Consider the following 19,170-nt stretch of genomic DNA (forward strand, 5'->3'; position numbering starts at 1 on the left):
AGACTTGGCCTTTGGTTGGAAAAATTAGAAAGGGCCTTAAGAAATCATTTTGGCTCTTTTCATTTTGCAGAAGAACCACACTGAAGTCATACCAGATATGTATGATAACCAATCTGGGTTTAATAGACCTCCAAAGAAGACAATTCCTCAACCTCTTCCCTCAGGAGGCCATTTCAACATTTAAAAACTTGCAATACATTCTTTCTTTACTTAAATAGACTGTGTATTGCATGTGTGTAGGAGGCTTTAAAAATCTTTCTCCAGCAGAGTAGTAGAGTGGGTTGCGCAACAGGGAAGTCCTGGATTCAGGTTGTCCTGCCACTTCCTAGTTGGTGCTGAACTTCCTTGTAACTTAACTGCACCAAGCTTCAGCTCCTCATCTGTAGAACAAGCAAATAATAGCCACACAAGTGTCATGATGAGGGCGTCATATACTTAAAATGCCGTGAGTAGATCTGTCATAAAAGTGCATGAAAAACAGTAGTACCCTTCCCCTTCTCTTCCTTCAGGACAGCAGTTCACCATCATTCTCTGGGTGAGATTGGTTTGGAGTCCCAAGGAGCATCACTGAATTACCCCACAACCCTCTCTACTACTGTTTAATTAACTTCAATGTCCTAATCTCATCCTCTTTGCTCTTATTTTTCAGTCATTGCATTTTAACTTGGGACCTTGTTTTCAAAGTAATTTCTAGAAATGCATCTGCAATTTGGAGAGACCACATTTTTATAAATCAAACAGAAAAATACCAGTAATTTATTGGAAAATAGAAAACATTGACCTGTGCATTTTGTCTTGCTGTGTACATAGAATTTTCATTCTCAGTTGTGGATCCATAACTGGGGTTTACATGATGGTGATAAAGGCATAATGGAGTAATGAGACAGTCATCTGGATTGTTACAGCCAAGAATATTCTGGCCACAGATAGTGGGTTGATTGAAAGACAAAGACTCCTCTGGTACAAGTTATCTGCACTGTGACCTTCGCTATGGAGAGATGCTGTCTCAGACCCAAGTGAGGCTTGTTGCACCATTTTAAGAAAGGAAACATTACAGACCATGGATTGTTTTTCAAAGCTGTACACATGACTCTTTGCTAATAGAGAGTTGGATCGGCTGAATTCTGGCAGCTTCGCATGTTGGCTGCACTAACATATGTACAATTTCAGACTCAAGCCACACAGGAAGTCATTGTGAAGCTGCACAATTCATCCCTAAAAATCTGCATGCGGTGGTTCTTATCCTCTCCAACAATGTAATCCCTAGGAATTGTGATGATTTGAACTTTTTAAGAAGAATCATTAATTAATCTTCATGCACTTAGGACCTACTGATTTATCTTTGATGAGGAAGAATATTTTGAAAAAAGCCCAGAAGATGCAATGAAAGAAATAACTGCAGTAGTTTGGTTCAGAAATTTTTCTGTCCTTCTTTTCATAAAATTATTCCTGGCATTTGATGCTGAGGTGACGAAAGAAAATGACAGAACAGACTTTCAGGTCTCAAAAAAGCCCCATGGATTTATGGCTGGTCACTCTACCCCATCACTATTTTGTATTTTCTCTACAGTGCTTCCCAGTCTCAGCGGTTACATCCTGATTTATGTGTCTACTGTCACCCTCTCTGGAGGTATGGAGGAAGAGACATGGGCTAGTTCATAGCTATATCTAGAATAATGCATGGCACATAGTAGGTGCTCAGTTAATATTTGCGGATTGAATGGATCAGATCTAAGGAGAAAAGTAACGCCTGTTGATTGGGCAGCCATTGTGCTAGGCACCATGTCGGGTTGTTTATGTCGGTTACATGCATTTGAGAAGTAAGTGATGTACTTGGAGTCTTGCGGTTAGAAAGTGATTGAACCAGAATTCAAAACTGTGGCTATTTCCCTTCAACTCCTGACATTTGCCACCACTGGAAATTATTTCCAGCATTCAGTGGTTCCTGTCCCACCACGCCCTCTATGACCTCTTTCCGAGGCAGCTGAAGTTCCCAGCACATGTTTTGAGGACACATTTGGCTTGCCTCTATCTCTGCTGTAGTAGTCTGCAGAGAAAGCAATCTCATAATATTTTATTCAGCACAGTAAATGCTCCAAGTTGCCAGTTTCTCTGTGTAAAGTTTATTTAGTAAATTTCTCATATTACACATATAGTTCACTTTATTCTAATATGGTGATGAATTCTACTGAGCACTACTGATTTATAGTAAAAAGCCAACAAAGGGAAGGATATCTACCCCTCTGCTGGTGCAGTCAAGAGGCTGATGACACGGTTCGGACGGTCACAGCGCTTGGAAGAAGACATGTGTGGAAAGAGGAAGAAAGCACAGGGTTATAAATAAGACAGTAAACAACTCAGAACTGAGGTTGATTCTGACCTCAGTGCAATCCAAAAATTCGAATGAGGAAAATGCCCCATCTCTTTTATTTAACCGAATTTTTCACCTTCTTCAGGTGGATACAGCAATCTTCATTCTTTCCCAAATTACAGAACAGGCTGAGGAAAGTGACTGTTAAAGTTTGATGCACATTCTATCCTCTGGAGAATTACTGATAAAGGGGCTTCGGCACCTGCTTTAATTAATGAGGCACTGGACCAGGCACAGCTGAGGGCCTCACTGATGCCAGGTATGGTCATCCTCTGCTAGCTCACTCTCCCCTGCAGGGAGGCAGTATGTGCCTGACCGTCGTTCCCTTCCCCCCCACCCCCATCAAGAGCGTGGGGTCTTGAAGAGACCACAAACCTGGGAATTCCAAAGCCTGCACTTAGCTCCCAGCCCTGTTGATTTCTAAGCGTGCGACCTAGAGCAAATTGGTTCAAGTCTTGAGTTTGTTTCCCTGTCTGAAATCTTCATGGGCAACAGTAATTTACTTTCATCCAGAAGGCACTATGAGGGTTGGATAAGGATGTACAGGAAAAAACCCAACAGCATGAGGGAAACTGGTAAAAAGTGCCCTTTCTCCAGTCTGATGCAGCCAGATCATTTACTCCCAAATCCTAGCCCTGACAGCCATCACCTGTGTGGCCATGGGCAAGTTACTTAGCTAAACTCAACCTCAGTTTCTCCTGTAAGAGAGACAAAAAAATACTTTGCTTTTCTTAACTCTGAACCTTCACATGATTCGCATGGTTTTTACCTTTATTTCATAGTAAGGAAACCAAGGCACGGGGCATTAAGTGACCAACACATGGGTCACTCTGTTATGTATCCTCACGTGCTGTTCCTAAGACCACACGAGACAGGGTGAGCGGAGGGCCAATTGCATGGTCAATACTCAGTAAATATTTCCCAATGTTTAGATAATTTCCTTTCACATTCCAAGCATGTATCCCTCCATTTTATGATCTACTGCACCGCACATGTCCAACAGCCAGTGCCCAGAATTATTTAATTATTGCCATGAAAACAAAAGCCATCTTGGGCTGTACAGACTACAGACATGTTAATTCTAGGAGGGGAGCATCATCTCACCTCTTGTTTTTATGGCTTTCAGCACATTAGCTATATAACATGTATTAAGTAAAGGTGAGAGGTTAGAGATCTCCTCAGACTAAAAGTTGCTCCAGGCAGGAGGCCAGGGGGTATCTACATAGGAAATAGGCTGTTATAAATTCCTAGGAGCTAAAATATCTTTCCACGCGGAGCTGCCTGACCCTGTGACATACCTTATGCTTGTGCTGGCGCTGAGGCACGGAGGAGGTAAGTACCTAGCATATTGGGAACAAGACCAGTCTTATTATCACAGGACATCAAACCATGAACCAAAATTGTTTAAAGGGAAGAAAGGAAGTCAGATATCAATCGGAGTTAAATGCAGTTGTTTTTGTGCTCAGGGGAGCTTTCCAGGGAGTAGAAGAACCAAGATGAGGGTGTGAGCCTTTATTATTCAAACCGGAATCAAGACATATTGCGAGATGCATAGTCTGATGGTGGGGAAGAATCTGAGATCTCGGGACACCAGTTCCCTGCAACCCTAGTGTTCTTGATGAGGAGCCCTTGGAAAAGGACTCTCAAGTTCCTGGAGAAGCTGTAGGGTCTCAGGGAACAAAGGTTGATCAAAACAGAGCTATTTCTTTTATATTAGCTATATACCTGCAATTACTTTTTCAGTCCTTAAATCACAATCTGATTTAAAATATCTTTAAAAGCAATATACTCCAGTACAATGCGTTATGTATGAAGTTATGTAATCCCATCACGCAATTACTGTTAATACAAACCCACATTTTTATCAACACAGCCTAAATGTTTACACTCATGCATTGCAATGAATGCATTCTCCTCCCCACAGCAGCGTAAAATGTCGAGCCCATTTGTTTAATAAAATGAACAGTAAATTAATCAGCACCCCTGAACAAAACTAAATTGAGCACAAAATTTACACCACTGCAAGAAAAGCTTCACCGGACAGTATAAACTTTAATGTTTCCCTTTTTTCTCAATTAAAACCCTGCAGTATATCAAAATGAAGAGAACACCTTAAATTTGTTCTTAAATTATGTAGGCACAGACCCGATGACCACTCTGTGTTTCAGGGTGAAGCCCCGACAAGTGTCCATGTCAGTGTCACACTCCCCTTAACTATGGATCTATAGTCATTAAGGAACAGAGCTGCCAAGTCGAGGGCTCTTTTCAAAACTAACCCTTCCCAAGCAAAGCCGATTCTGACGACTTTCGCTTTCTCTCCTCTGTTCAGCAGAAGTATCCCCCAGAGGAGATGGTTCATTGAGTAAGCCCCAGTCAGTAAACACCCCCAAACCTCACAGATGAACAGAGAGAGAATAGCTCAAGACGGATGTGAGCCAAAAGACTCATCTGTGGGAGAAAAAAAAAGCCTGAAGAAGTTCACTTCGATCGGGAGAGAGGGCTGTTTACTTACATTGCTCGCAAGACCTTCCAACAGCTGGAGTCTTTGAATTCTACTGCGCACAGATGTGGAGCTTTCACTCGAAATCCCCTTCCCTTTGGCAGCGAGGAGCACTCATAACTCTGTGGGGCTTCAGATTGATAAGTAATTTCCTGATTGGTTTCAAAAGCGTTCTCCCAGGCTTCGAGCAGTGGCGGGGAGAGAGGGAGCAGCACGCAGGACCCATGACGTGCAATGACGCTGTGGCCTGCAGACCTCCTGTGTGATCGAGCTCAAAAAAAGTATCCGTCGACCTCACCAGCAACAATAAATATCCTCTTCTATCTGTTGGCTGACTCCCTGAATTATATTTGGGAAACAGCACAACGAGTCTGGACAATATGTGTTCCAGTACTTGTGATTGTTTTCTTACCAGCCACCTTAGAGAACATTCTCAGAGACCATGCAGTCCAGCCCCTTCAGTTTAGAGTGGAAGGAACGGAAGCCTGGGGTTTACAAGGTTTGACCAGGATGGCATGGGAAGTGAGTGGAAGGATTGGAAACCAAGAGCCTCCTGGCTGTCCTGCCAGGGCTCACTCCCCTATAGGGAGATGGAGGTGGACATAAGGGTTTGTCATCTGACTCTTGGTCTTTAGAATGAACATCATGGAGAAGGTCCTTCATATTTCTGAGCCTCAGTTTCTCACAGGTGCTAAGTGGGAATCAAAACAGCAGTTATCCTTGTGTGGTCTCATAGTATCGGGATCGCTATGGGACAGTCTCATCAAGGGGGAAGTTATTATACCATGTGGCTTTTGTCAGTAGGTCCCCATCTACATGGTTCTCTTCTTCCTTCAGTTCTCATAGTCCATTCAATGTTATTTTGTGTTCTGGAAGAAGCCATCCTGTGACTTTTTGGGGGAGGAGCATGTTGGTCAGGGAATGAGATAGGACATGGAGAAAATTTTGACCTTGAAAAACCAAGTCAAGATCAGATGCAAAAATACAGAGCATGTCTTGACATTTGTCACATAAAGGACACTGGGACTGGAATCAGAAAATGGAGGCTTGGTTACCACCTCTAATGCTTGCCAGCCAAGGGAACTCCAATGTAGCATTCCAAACCACAGTTTCCTCCCTGGGGACATAATCCCTGTCCTGCTGTGCTTGCCTCATTTTGCTCTGGTGAGATCAAATGGAGTCTTTATGGAGATAGTGGTTATCATCCTTTGCAGGTTTTAAAATTCTGAAGTAGTATTTTCCAGCATCCTGCATAGCATTTCACACATAGAGCACTGTTGATGGTATGGTGCCACCACCTCTTCCCGTTTTTGTCATTGGCTTGCACCCTGGGGTGCCAGGGATCCGGGGTTCTTGCATTTTTTTCCCTTCTCCCTTTAAAGAGCATATTTTGCATTTCTTCCCTTGTCATGCTGTCTCTTGGTGCTTGGATCCACTTTTTGGCCACTCCTGGTCTTCTTTCTTAGAGTTTAAGTGTCCCCTCTCTCATGCAACAATAAGAATGAAAACAAGGAGAAAGTGGTTTTGCTCAGCCACACAGAAAACCATCCATAGTGTTTTGACCCATGTGAGACTGTGTGCATCTCAGAAGTAGTCACAGCCAGACGGCAGATGGATTGAGATCAGCCTCATTTATGAAAATGTTCAAGCCTATTCACCCCCGTCCTATTCATTTATTCTATTCCCTTCCTTTGCCGTTTCATAAATTCATTCTTTGAATGTCCTTGCAGTTAAGATTTGCACTCTATCATCTCTAAGAGCAGTTTTCTAACTGGGCTTTACTGGAGCCGGCTTGGGCCACCATAACAAACTATCATAGACTGGTAGTTTAAGCAAGAGAAATTATTTTCCTCAGTTCTGGAGGTTGAAATTCTGAGATTGGGGTGCCAGCGTGGTTGGTTGGGTTCTGGTGAGAGCCTTTACCCTGACTTGTGGACGGCTGCCCCCCACTGTGTCCCCACATGATGGAGGGAGAGAAAGGGGAGAAGGACATGATCTTTTTAAGAAGATTTATTTATTTATTTGAGGGGGGAGGGCAGAGGGAGAAGCAGGCTCCCTACAGAACAAGGAACCCGATGTGGGACTCGATCCCAGGATGCTGGGATCATGACCTGAGGGAGAGAATCTTCAAGCATATTCCCTGCTGAGCATGGAGCTCGGGGCTTGATCTCACAACCCACGAGATCGTGACTTGAGCTGAAACCAAGAATCAGTTGCTTAACCAACAGAGCCATCCAAGCACCCCTCTCCCTCCTCATATAAGGCCACAGTCCATTTGGAGCAGGGCCGCATCCCTAAAACTTCATTTAACCTCAGTTACTTCCCAAAGACTCTATCTGCAGATATAGTCGCATTGTCCCATAAGTCAGGGCTTCAACCTATGAACTTGGAGGGGACACAGAACAAACCTGGAGAAAGTGAGCAGATAAAGCTAACCTTATTAAGCACTCACTGGGTCGAAGGCCCTACTCATTTCTTTTCTCACTGAATCCTCCTGACAACTCTGAGATGCTGGTAGTGACTTTCCCAAGGTCACAAAGCTAATGATTATCAGTGTCCGCATATAAACTGTGATGACCAGTACCATGTACTTTCCGTGACACAGTCTGCCTCCACCTCCTCCTCTCCTCTGTTGGATTCTGAACCATAAACCTCTATGTTTCCTGCTCTCTGAGCTCAGCTGCCTCATGTCAGGGTGGTATTGGTGATAAGGGAGGGAGGGTTGAGGAAGCTGTGTGGTTTCCCACAGGCACCCCTGAGGCACCCCTGAGTTTAGGCTGACAGCTGTGGGTCGTCTGCCCAGAATGTTCTTGTTCTCTCCCTGATTTCCTCCCAGCCTCCTCTATGTGAATAAATCCCTCTCATAAGCTTGAACTCAACTGGCATTCTTACCACAGGGAAGATTGCTTTGATCCACCCCTCACCTGCCCTAGCTCTCTCTTATACTGTCCTATCCTTCTCCTTCATAACTTTTTTTCCTTTTCTAAAACTTTAAAAATGTTGCTTTATAGCTACAGTAGTTGTTTCAGTGGTTATATTTCTTGTCTTTCTTTTTTTTTTTTTTAAAGATTTTATTTATTTATTTGACAGAGACAGAAACAGCAAGAGGGAATACAAGCAGGGAGAGTGGGAGAGGGAGAAGTCGGCTTCCTGCTGAGCAGGGAGCCCGATGAGGGGCTCCATCCCAGGACCCTGGGATTACGACTTGGGCTGAAGGCCGATGCTTAACGACTGAGCCACCCAGGACCCCCTGGTTATATTATTTCTAAGATAATTACATAATATCTGTCTTCCTCACTAGTTTATAAGCTCACTGCGGGCAAGGGTGTTTGGCTCAGTGAAGTGTCTCTAGCCATTAGATCACTAACATGAGAACCTACAGGGAAGGAAAGGAGGAGTAGGAATTGGTGAATCATGGAAAATAAATAGTAGTAAAGAGGAGCTACAAGATTCATTTGCAGTAGTGGTATGACTGGCAAACATTCGCCTCTGACTGCAGTCTAATGGTAGATTCTTATTAGGCCCCCTGTGTACTACCAAATTAATTTTTCTCCTTACAGTTGTGAATGGGGAAGTTAGATTTGGCTCATCAAGAGTGAGGTTCTTGGAGTAAGAAGAGGTAGCTGAGGAATGGATCTTGGGTCATACCTGCTAGCCAATCCCTGGACTTTTGCAAGGACAGCACAGCCTGGCCCTCAGCACACAGGGGGGCTTCCTGTTCAGGTTCAATTAGCCTTGGTCTCTTTCAGGAAAGAGATAAAGCGAGACCCTAATAAACAGGGTGTGAGGAGGTATGCGGCTTTCCAGGAGGAATTTGTACCAGGAAAGACATTCCCAGCTAAAGAAGCCACATGTGCAAGGACATGGAAAGACAGGTCTTATATATAGAGAACTACAAAGAACACACTTTTATTGGTGGGTTGAAAGGAAATGTGATAATATAAGTGAAATTTCTAGATAAGTATTATGTGTTTTATTATTATCTGTTTCTCAGCTTTGTTTGGTAGGCCAATGAAAGAGTTCGTGTGAAATTGTTTTATAAGCTGGAAAAATCTTATAAAATTTTGCTTATTATAAATTCTTTTGGATGAAGAGGGCTTGGCAGAGAGACCAAGAAACTATGCTGGGAAACGAAATTATTTATGAATTTTCTATATTTACAAACTGAAAAATTTGACCAATTTCCTTCTTCTAATCCTCTTTTCAATTTTTTTTAAAGATTTTATTTATTTATTTGTCAGAGAGAGAGAGAGAGCGAGCGAGCACAGACAGACAGAGTGGCAGAGGGAGAAGCAGGCTCCCTACAGAACAAGGAGCCCGATGTGGGACTCAATCCCAGGATGCTGGGATCATGACCTGAGCCGAAGGCAGCCGCTTAACGAACTGAGTCACCGAGTATCAGTCTAATCCCCTTTTCAAAGACTGGATGATAAATGTATGGTATTTATTAAATATCAATGAGTTGGGATATAAGTTTTTAACTCAGCATTATCCCTGGACCTTTTTACTTTCTCTTCTAGGTCAGGGACTAGAAGCCTGAATCTGGATTTCCCCCAAAACTTTGCAGTTAGTTTCTCTGGTTAGAATCATCCAATGAAAGCACACATAGGCACGTAAAAGGCAGAAATGAATGAGGTGACATCCCTTAGTTACGGTTGCGGTCCGAGTGAGGACAGTCAACTGATGCAAGGATTACAGGAGCTTCTGGGTGAGGTCCTGGAATCACATACTCTAGTGTGGTTTCCTAGCAATCCTGCACTTCTGGATATTCAGAAAAACAGCATGGTCTTTTATTCAATTGTTGGTTCCATAGCCTCCTTTTCTTCACTTAGAAAGAATTATAGAGTCGTAGAAGTTTGCAAAAAAAAAAAAAAAGTTGCATGAAAACCAAATAAAACAAAAACTAGCTTCTCTCAATAGTGAACTCTTTTATCACTGTAATATATCAAAACTAGAAGCTGGCATCAGTACGATCGTATTAACTAGATTGTAGAATGTATTCAGGTTTCACTAGTTTTGCATGGATTCATTTGTGTGTTGTATAAGTCAATGCAATTTGGTCCTATGTATAGATTGCCTACAGTTCTTTCAATGGTTGTTTCAGGCTTTGATTTTTCATCTTCAATCCCTACCTAGGGTGATTTTTAGTTTCCTAACTGAATCCTCATTGATATAATTTCCTCATGTCATTTCATACTTGAAGCCTTACATTCAGGTTTTGATTCTTTTTTTTTTTTTTAAGATTTTATTTATTTATTTGACAGAGAGAGAGAGAGAGAGATCACAGGTAGGTAGAGCAGCAGGCAGAGAGAAAGGAAGGGAAGCAGGCTCCCTACTGAGCAGAGAGCCCTATGTGAGGCTCTATCCCAGGACTCTGAGATCATGACCTGAGCTGAAGGCAGAGACTTAACCCACTGAGCCCCTCAGGTGCCCCCAGGTTTTGATTCTTGCATTTCATTGTGTTCATTCATTTATTCAGTTGGAATATTGCTCACTGATTTTTTTTTATGCTTTTTTTTTTTAACCCATTGTCTTTCTCCAGGGCATTGTCACATTACCTACAAATTATTGTAATATATTTTCAGCTATTTCTTGGGCTTTTAGTTGCTACATTCTCCAAGTCATCTTTATTATAGTGTATCAAAAAGGCAAAACTATTTTAATCAACCCTAGATAGTGGTAAAATGATTTACATGTAGTAAGACAGGAAGCAAAAACAAGGATTGGATTAAAAGAAAAAAAATTATCATTATTGGCAGATAATACAATTGTACTCCTAAACAATGCATGCAAAATTTTAAAAGGCTATTAGAAAGAATATACTTTCAATATGGTGTCAGATAGAAAATAAACACCCTAAAAATAGCCTATATACTAAAAATAACAGAAGAGCAGAAGGGTAAAAAAAAATTATCTAAAATTCTCGTTGTTGGCTTTTCTTTAGAAGAAGGACATTCCAGCCTCTCCCTAACTCTGGGCTCTGTTTTCTCACTTGGGCTCTTAATCAGCTCAGCTTGTGTGGAAAGACTCATAAAATTTTGGTAAAGCATTGTTCTCCCCCTCTTGATTATTATCTTGTACTGACTAGCCACAAGTGATTGAGGTCTAGGGGGGAAGCCAGTTTAGAAGCAAAGATGATGATACATCCTTTGTCCCTTGCTAGCTAAAGACACAATTCCTCCCAAAGTGCACCTTCCAAGCTATAGGACTATGTAAGTCTTCTCTCTCTTCACTAATGGACTAAAAAGAGAATCTTAACGACTATTCACCAATTCTTTCAATTAATTAATCCTCACAACCATATAGATTGAAAACTGAAGTCACTTATCCCAAATCTTAAGGTTACCAAAAGATAGAACGAACCTGAGGACCAGGTGGTGAGTCTCCTATCCTTTACTCATGCCTCCATGGTGTGCTGCTTTTCTTGCGAGTGATACCTTTCTTCCCACAAAGGTTATTCACAAGCCCTAATGAGCCACATTGGCTGCATCAGCTTAGTCTATCTTATTAAAAAAGTAAATTTGCTGGAAAATGTTAGGTAAATAAATGACACAGGTGGTACTACGTAATGACAGAAATCGTGAAAGTGATGTGAATACTCATATTTGGAGAACCCAAATTTCGTAGAAGTCCTGAGTTGATGAGCCTAACTTGTGGGTGGAAACTTGCTATCAGGGAGCATTTATTTGGATTTGTCTCTAAAATGCAATTAGTTCTTTAGAACTTCAGTGCTTCAATCAGGAAAACAAAATTCACATCATTCTCCAAAGTACAATTCCAAAGACAGTTTTTCCCACTGATAGCTCTCTTTGAAGATGAGAAATTGCTTTCTCTCTATTTTTATTTTAAGGTTTTGATTGAGAACACTCAAATACATGCCTGGCTTCAAAGCATAGTTTGTAACCAAGAAGGATTTCCTGGTTTACATTGCTTAATTAATGATAATATTGATTCAAAAGAAGAAAGAGTTTCTAAATCCCAGCAATTTCCAGTAGTAGTAGATGTAACCCCTATGTAATCATTTAAACCGAAATGGCCCTTGGAAGAACTCAATCTCAAGTCTTTACAATCTCCATCTTTCTCATTTCACAATCATCTTTTCTGTCTTCCCCCATCCTAGTGGTTTCATTCTTCGCTCTCAATATCTTGAGCATGCTGTCTCTGGAAAATCCTGGTAATCATGCAAATACTTCTTGCTTTAATCAGCAATGAAGTTTCCATTTACTTGGTGCATTGTCCAGGATAAATGAATTTACTGTGGCCTGTTTGTTTCAGTCAAACAACACATAACAGCTCCTTTGAAGATTTCAAACAAAATCTAAGTCATATGCAGTTTGAAAGGTAAATATGTCACCAGAAAAGAAAGTAAAAGAGAAAGAGAAAAATAAGAGAGGGAAAGACGAAAGATCAGTCAGAAGGCAAGAAGGAAGGAAAGAAAGCAAGGAAAGGAAAAAAGGGAGAAAGACACAATGAAAGAAAAACCAAAGCAGAGTAGGAAGAAGAGTAAAGTTACAGATCCTGTAACTCTAAATCAAGCAGGCATGATCTTTGTATTTTCCCCATAGGACCAACTCCAGTTTGAGATGTACTATAGCACATCATCTTCTACAGAAGCAGCAACTAATAAACTCACCTAATAAGGCTTTAAATGCAGCTAACAAATTTATACTTACAAGTGTCGTGTTTGGGCAGGGTGACCAGCTGTCTTGGTTTGCCTGGGACTGAGGGGGTTCCCCAGATGCAGGACTTACAGTTTTAGAATTGGATAGTCCAGACAAAACACGATGGTTTGTCTGGGACCAAGTTTTCCAGGGCGTGATACTCACAGTGTTAAACCAGAAGAGCCCTGGGCAAATGGAGAAAAGTTGGTCACCCTACCTTTAGGTGAAATCTTATCTTTGGGTAAATATTACTTCCTATATCCTTTGAAAATTGTGTAGGAAATGCTTTAGCTAATTTTAGTGCCTCTTCTGCATGCCAGGATCTGTGTTAAGTATTGCACGTAATGTAATGGGTATCTTTTTTTTTCCTGCTTACCTAGCGCTCTGATACTCTTTGGTTAACACTTTCCCTATCTTATGTGGTTTTAACTGCGCCAACTTGTACAATGCCCTTCACTCTTGCCACCTTCTTTGAAGTGAGGAAGTCAACCAGGCTGGGCCAAGTAGAGTAAGCCATCTGACACATCTGGAAACAGTGACTGGTAAGGGTGAGCATGTAACCCAAGAAAGGCATCCCTTGGGAGAGAGAAGTTCCTTTTGCTTCTACTAAAGACCATCATTGGTCATGCTGTCCACCATGTATGACAAAATCAAAAAAGCATCATCTGAACCCCTGGGTTTTGCCATGCATGAAGCTAACGCCATTCCTAAACTGGCCAAATACATGAGCTAATGGATTCCTTTTTTCTAAGCTATCTCCAGCAGTGTGCTGTCACATGCAACAAAGGAGTTGTGACTAGTAGATGTCTATGGACTTGGCTTTCCATGCTGAACTTAGTTCTGTAAGACGGGTATAGGTTGAAGCACATGAAATTGGTAATATTTGGCTTCTTTTGACAGCAAATGCAGCAATTTCACTTGATTTAATTTAAGCATTATTTTTCCCATTTCACAGATGAGGAAAAAACTCAATGGTGATAAGTAGTGTGCCTAATGTTGCACATTTATTAGACAGGAGAGCTGGGAATCAGATCCAGGTCTGTTTAATTTCAAAGTATACAAATGCATTCCCAGTCGTTCATGCTTCCTGAAAAAAAAAAAAGAAATCTCTTGAGAACTATCCTTCACTATTTGACAAATGCCTTGAAAAGATACTAGGTTGTGACTCACACCCTACGTATGAACTTACATATATATGGTGCCAAACACCTGCTTGTGGCTTCCAAAATTCCTGTTTTGTTGGCTGTTTCATAAAAAGAAGTCAAATAAACGAGAGTGTCAGGTAAGATGGAAAACCCCAAAGTACCCTGGCGTGTATTTATACTTTGGTAGGGATAAAGTTCCAGGTGATCATAGGTCAGATTTCCAAATTTACTCCAGCTTTGGTTTTACTGACAATCAAGAGATGCGATTTTTGCCTCACAAGAGAGATTCTTTACCCATTCTATTCTCCCAACAGAGAGATGGTTTAATTGTTTCCCATTACCCAAACCAAACACATTTATAGTGCAGCTGTGTCGGTGAGATAAGCACTCAGGGTATTTTCTGAATCTTTGGCATCCCATGTGCTTGCTCACTGATGCTGCAGAATGATGCTTGCCCAGAAAACATTTCTTTTCCATGTTGGTGATCTATATATGCTCTAAAAATCTCTGTGATTTGGGAAGTTTGTATGTCATTTTTTTTTAGTGTTTATTATATGTGTGATTATTAGAATTCAAGATTATCCTTTAATTGTAATGAATGCTAGAAAAACAATGTGTCTTGTTATGGTGTGAATACTGTTCTATAGTAAATGTCTTTGGCATTATCTACGGGACATTTATTTTCCGTGAATTCCCTCCCCCCACTGCAGGCTGTAGTAATCAGCTATTATAGCTATAATACCATAACATAACAAATGACTCCCAGATCTCAGTGGCTTGTAATGACAACAAACATTCATTTTTTTTTCTTACTCAGGGAAGGTTATGAAACTTGCCCAAGATCATACAGCTGGTAAATGATGATGGGAAGATTCATTCATTCAACAGATATCATTGAGTCCCTACTAAGTGCCATGCATCATGAGGAGGCTGATAAGCCACCAAGCCAAAGACTCTTTATGTCCTAACTGTTGAAATTAAAAGTGAAAACAGTATCATTATATCTCTGGAGAGCCAATCAAAAAGAGAGAACATATCAAGCCAGAAAGATTTGACATAATATAATAGAGTCAGCAGTGCTATGTTTGCCAAAGGTTGGGGGATATGAATGCACAGGCCAGAACAGTAGCCATAGTTAGATCATAACAAGATTAATTAGACAATGCAAATATAAAGACATTCCAAGTTAAAGCTGGCATTGCATTTCTAATTTAAGTTGAGAGAGGACAAAGAGAAGGGAAACATTTGAAACCATTTTTGAATGTCTACTCTGTGCCAGGCATTGTCACATGAGAAAAATACACATAGCGATCTTCTGAGAACAGTGCCTCTCATTTCATACTTTATATTTCTTTGGATATAATTTCTTGTATGTAAGGATAGTGTTATTTCTTTCTTAGCTTTGTTTTAGTTTGTGCCTAACACACTGTCGGCCCTCAGTGAATGGTAGCTCTTTTGCAAGACTCTATCCGTTGCTTCCCAATGTTCATCTTGCCCTTCTTTTGTACTAACAGAAATCCTATTTGTTTGGGGAGGCAAGGTGACCATGTCATGCCCCCTTTCTAGGCTCCCTGTGGCAAGGGAAGCCATGTGACTGTCCATTTGGGACAAGGATTATATAAGCAGAGGTTGATGGAAGAGGTTGCTGGGAAAGCTTCCTGAAGGTGAAAGGTTGGTGTCACCTGCTCAGATCTTAGTCTTTGTACTTCGCCATTTGCTAAGAATACAATCCTAGCATTAATGTAGAGCACACATCTTGTGATCATGATAAAGACAGCCACATTCCAGGATGCAAGAGCAGACGGGAACCCAGGACTCTGATGACATTGAAGCCATCATATTAACTTTTGACTGCATATCTCCAAACTAACTTCATTGTAGATGAGAAACATAAACCCTTATCTGGCCAGGCCGCTGAAGGTGGGTTTCTGTTACATGGGCTCAAGTACATTCCCTAACTGACACAGCTCTACTGCACATTCCTATCCTATTCTCAGTCTGAAATACTTTCAGATTTGTGTATAATGCTTCATTTTTGCAAAAGATTTGGCTTCTTTCTGAACAAACTTTCTGGAATAGTTCTTTTTTTTCTTTTCTTTTAGATGAGGCATTATTTGGCTGCAATGTAACACAATTCTGCCCGAAAGAAAACACCAATTAAACATGTCTTTTTTTCCTTAAACCAACCATCTAACACATGATCGTTAGAGCCTACAGAAACCTCTCCAGCCTCGAGGCGACATGGCTGAGCTTCAGCTCGCCAACCACAGCAACATCAGAGAAAACAGGAAATCAAAAGCTAAAAAAAAAAAAAAAAAAAAAAAAAAAAAAAAAGGACATCCAGTGGAAGAGATGCAGCAAAGAATCAATGAAGTTTCTTTTCAGGTTTTTGGTCTTGAATCCTATTACTCTAGCAGGGGAGTTTAGTAGGAAAAAAGCATGGAATGGCAACACAGACAATCCAGACTGAAACCCTTACTGAGTCACAGACCAGCTGCATAATTTGGGGCAAGTCTTTTCATTTGTTGAGGTTTTAATTTCCCAGCATGTGGAATTACCACAATAGCAGCCGTAACAGCAACGGTAATAATAATACCTACCTATGGAGTTGAGACGAAGTGGAAGGGAGGTGATGTATGTGAATGGGATTTGTAACCATCAGAATAGCACACAAGCGTTCTTTTTTTTTTTTTTTTAAGATTTATTTATTTATTTATTTGATAGAGATCACAAGCAGGCAGAGAGGCAGGCAGAGAGAGAGGAAGGGAAGCAGGCTCCCTGCCGAGCAGAGAACCTGAAGTGGGGCTCGATCCCAGGACTCCAGGATCATGACCTGCACCGAAGGCAGAGGCATTAACCCACTGAGCCACCCAGGCGCCCCCACACAAGCTTTCATTGCCGTAGAGAGGTGAAAAGACACACCCAGTGTGAAATCGTGCCAAGTTGTTTAAGTTGCCCTCTGGTACGGACACATGGTCTAGAAGTGTGAGGCTGAGATGCTGAAGGATATACAGACTGTAAATTCTCTCTTGAAGGTTAGCAGCAGAGGTCTTTATGCATATGATTATATGTTTCTTGCAAACATCGATACCAGTCATTAATGGTAAAGGAGAAATGAGGGAAGAAAACTAATATTTTTGAGCATTGTTATGATTCTTTGGTGTTTATATATATATATATATATACGTATATATATAAAACCTCCTTTAGTTAATTGGAGATGTTAAGTTCCCTCCACAAGTCCTCTGAGGACAGAGCTTTTACATTTTCATGTGTGGTGTTGCCCTGGATGCAAAATGGGAGGGATGGTGTGGCCCAGGCATTGAGATCAGGAACATGGACTCAGGTAGTGGCTATGTGGTCTGGGGCCAGGATTAGGGGAAGGGTCTTGCATCTGAAGTTAGTTAGTCTCTCACAGAAGAAAGGATGAATCTTCTCAATGCAAGTTTCAGGAGACTTACCCCAGCTTATCAAGATGGAAAAGAGAACAATCTTTTAGCCACTGAGGACCTCACTCAGCTCCTCAGACACAGACCTGGTAGGTGACAATGACTGCATTTTGCTGTGTGGCTGACACTGTGCTAAACACTTCCAATTATTAAACCACTCACCACCCCAACCCCTGCTGCCAATAACCCCACGAGGTAGGTACTATGAATATCCCCATTTCACAGATGAGAAAAGTGAGGAATACAGAGGTTAAGTGACTTGCTTTCAGTCATCAATTGAATTGGATTTGAGACAGCCTGTCCCCAGGGCCCCACGTTCACGATGATGCTGTTTTGCCCAAGGGGGGGAGAAATAAAGCAGAACATATGTCAAACAGCTGGGCTATAAATCTTGAGGACTCAGCTCCTTAAGAGACTCAAGAGTTTCTGTATTTTTTTCATGGAAGAAAGTCTGACCAACTGCTCAGAGATCCCTTCAGTTTTTCAGCAAATTAAAATGTAACCATCTACTCATGTATAGCTGTGTCTCTCCTCATTCTAATGTGAGATTTAGGGATTTGGAGAGACATCTGGAATTTATTTATGCCATTTGGATTTTGAAACTCAATATTAAATTTTTATAATGAAAGAGACAAAGAAGTCAAAGTAGACCATATTAGTGAAATCTGACTACACAGGGCATATGTTTGCAAACTGGGCTTTAATGTCTAGCTAAGATATTACTCCAAATACCCTCAATCATCCTTCTCAAAAAGGAATAACACACTTAAGGAATCATGTTGACTTTCTGTAGAGAGGCAATGGAAAGAACTCTATTTCAGGACTTTTTTCTCTCCCCCAGACAATGTCATAAATAGTCTAAATGTTTGCTTATGCTGAACTTAAATATGGCAGAAAGATGATTAGACGGATATCACCTTGACTGTCTCAGGTTTTCATCTGGATCATGGGGAGATAGCATGGGCTCCAGAAACAGGTAGCCTGGACTGGATTTGCTCTTCATTAGTGGTATAATTTTGGATAATCTCCCCAAATCTTTTGAAACCTAAAGGACATCTCAAACAGAAGGTATAAGGTGGAAAAGAGGATACAAATATGGGGCATTTTAGAATGTGTTTGTGTGTGTAGCTTTTTAGGGAAACAACCCTAAGAGGTGAGATCATAAAAGGTCTCATGTCCCAAGCCAGGGTGTTTGGACTCTTTCCTGAAAGCAATGAGAACAATCAGAATTGTTTTAATCTTTTTAAACACTAAATAGAATTGTTTTTCTTTATTACGAATATAGTAGATTATTATAGAAAAAAATAAAGAAGGAAAACACTTAAAATTAAGCCTTCAAGGGCTTGTGTTAAACTCTTGGGAATATCTTTCTTTAATTCTTGGGAATTTTTTCTTTTCATCTGAGAGTGCAGATGGATGTTTTAATAAAAATGTAATCAGACTGTACCTACTCTTCTGTAATCTTCTATTACGATTCTATAAGTAGCTATGTAAGTCAATTTAGGATTGTTTACATTGTCACTTTAATGGATATGTAGTCTTTAATGGCTGTACTTAATGCTGTTCTATTCTTGGGATGTTTAGATTACTTCCACATGTTGGAATTGTAAAGAACCCTGTAATGAACATCCTCATAACAAAATCTCAGCATTTACTTAGAATAAATTTTAAGATGTAGAAGGATATGCTTATTTTATTTTATTTTATTTTTTTTTTCCCAATTTATTTATTTTCAGAAAAACAGTATTCATTATTTTTTCACCACACCCAGTGCTCCATGCAAGCTGTGCCCTCTATAATACCCACCACCTGGTACCCCAACCTCCCACCCCCCCGCCACTTCAAACCTCTCAGACTGTTTTTCAGAGTCCATAGTCTCTCATGGTTCACCTCCCCTTCCAATTTACCCAAATTCCCTACTACTCTCTAACGCCCCTTGTCCTCCATGCTATTGGTTATGCTCCACAAATGAGTGAAACCATATGATAATTGACTCTCTCTGCTTGACTGATTTCACTCAGCATAATCTCTTCCAGTCCCGTCC

The 19,170-nt window shown here is 40.9% G+C and overlaps 1 protein-coding gene across 4 annotated transcripts in view; it reads right to left on the reverse strand.

Annotated features, from left to right (window-relative positions):
• Nucleotides 1–19,170, reverse strand: part of C1QTNF7 (C1q and TNF related 7) — a 116,202-nt gene that overhangs the window by 70,770 nt on the left and 26,262 nt on the right. For 2 of the 4 annotated variants that reach the window (XM_044226096.1, XM_044226099.1), the window contains exon 1: nucleotides 4,884–5,183. The exons of the other annotated variants lie outside the window; for them this stretch is intronic. The gene's annotated coding sequence lies outside the window, so the exon portion shown is untranslated. Of the gene's footprint in view, nucleotides 1–4,883; nucleotides 5,184–19,170 lie in introns of those variants that run through there. 4 annotated transcript variants of the gene reach the window in all.

This window comes from Neovison vison, chromosome 11 (genome assembly GCF_020171115.1).
Source record: "Neovison vison isolate M4711 chromosome 11, ASM_NN_V1, whole genome shotgun sequence".
Taxonomy (NCBI): domain Eukaryota; kingdom Metazoa; phylum Chordata; class Mammalia; order Carnivora; family Mustelidae; genus Neogale; species Neogale vison.